Here is a 1,998-nt window from a genome sequence, read left to right on the forward strand (position 1 = left end):
AAGACTTTCAAGCAGTAGTTGATGATTGTGAGTTGTTGGATTTGGGTTTTCAGGATGCTCCATTTACTTGGTGTAATAAAAGAGAAGTTGACCAATGCATTAGTGAGAGATTGGATCGATGTTTAGCTAATCTAAAGTAGAAGGCTTTAATTCCCATGGCTAATGTAATTCATGGTAATATGGCATATTTTGATCATGTGCCAATCATGATAGTTACCAGAGGAGAGGGAAGAGGTTATTTCGTTTTGATGCAATGTGGGTGGAGGATGAGAATTGTCAAATAGTTATTGAGAATGCGTGGGTGGGCATTTCTGGAGATAGAACAATGGAGGGGTGATGAGACAGATTAGTAGTTGTGGTGAAAAGCTAGAAAGGTGGAACAAAAACAATTTGGGTCATGTGCAGAAAAATCTAAAACAAGCAAAAATAAAGCTCAAACTGATAAAAGATGTAGATCCTAAGGGTCATAATCTAGAGGAAGTTAACAATGCTAGATCAGAGGTTCATAAATGGCTGGAAAGGGGTGAGATCATGTGGAGACAAAGGTTGAGGGCTCTATGGCTGACTGAAGGGGGTAAAAACACCAGCTTCTTCCATCATAAGGCCTCATAGAGAAAAGCTAAAAACATGATTAAAGGCATAAGGGATTCTAATGGGAGTTGGCAAGTGGATGAAGCAAGAGATGCAGTGATTCTCAATTACTTTCAAAATCTCTTTACAACATCTACTGAGAGGGGCAATGTGGACTTCTTGGACAATTTGACTGGAAGAGTTACTGATGATATGAAGCAGAAGCTACAGGTGGACTTTGTTGCAGCAGAAGTGGAAGTGGCTCTCAAGGAAATGAACCCTACAAAGGCACCTGAACCTGATGGTATGGCCCCTTTATTCTACCAAAAATATGGGTCTATTGTTAGAAGAGATGTTACTCATGCTATTTTACATGCTCTTAATACTGGTAGCTTCCCTCCCAAGTTGAACCATACCTTTGTTACCTTGATTCCCAAAAAGAAAAAGGTTGAGTTAGTGTCTAACTTTAGGCCTTTTAGCCTTTGTAATATCATGTATAAGTTGGTGTCAAAGGTGCTAGAAAACAGGCTGAAGAGTGTTCTACCTAATCTAATTTCAGCTTCACAATGTGCTTTTGTTCCAGGGAGGTTAATTTCTGATAATTCACTTATTGGTTATGAACTAGTCCATTTTATTCGAAGGAGGAGGCAAGGAACGAAGGGTTTTATGTCCATTAAGCTTAACATGAGCAAGGCTTATGATCGTATAGAGTGAGATTTCCTTAAAATAGTTATGCAGAAAATGGGTTTGGAGCTAAGTGGGTTGGATTGATTATGCATTGTGTGCAATCTATTTCTTTCTCAATATTGGTGAATTGGGAGCCTATAAGTCCAATATATCCTGCTAGAGGTTTAAGGTAAGGGGATCCCATTTCCCCTTACTTATTCCTTTTATACACTGAGTGACTTATTTCTCTTTTGCAACAAGCTAATATGAATGCTGTAGTGGAGGGGATTCGTGTGTGTAGGAGTGCTCCAAAAGTTAGTCACCTTATGTTTGCAGATGATAGTGTCTTGTTTTGTAGGGCTACTTTACAGACCAATATGAATATAATGCATCTGCTAGATGTTTATGAAAAGGCCTCTGGACAGAAGGTGAATAAGGAAAAAACTTCCATGGTGTTCAGCAAAAATGTCATCCCTAGTCAACAAGCAGAGATCATGCAGTTGTGAGGAGTACCACAATGCCAAAATTATGACAAGTATTTGGGACTCCCTCCTATGGTGGGCAGAGGGAAATATCAGGCTTTTTCTCAGCTAAAGAATAAGGTATGGCAAAAACTACAAGGGTAAAAGGAGAAACTTCTATCACAAGGGGTAAGGAGGTTCTCATCAAGGTTGTAGCCATGTCTATTCCCACCTACACAATGAGTTATTTCAAACTTCATGTTTCTCTGTGCACTGAGTTGGAGAGCTTGATTGCTAAATT

This window comes from Juglans regia, chromosome 16 (genome assembly GCF_001411555.2).
Source record: "Juglans regia cultivar Chandler chromosome 16, Walnut 2.0, whole genome shotgun sequence".
Lineage (NCBI taxonomy): Eukaryota > Viridiplantae > Streptophyta > Magnoliopsida > Fagales > Juglandaceae > Juglans > Juglans regia.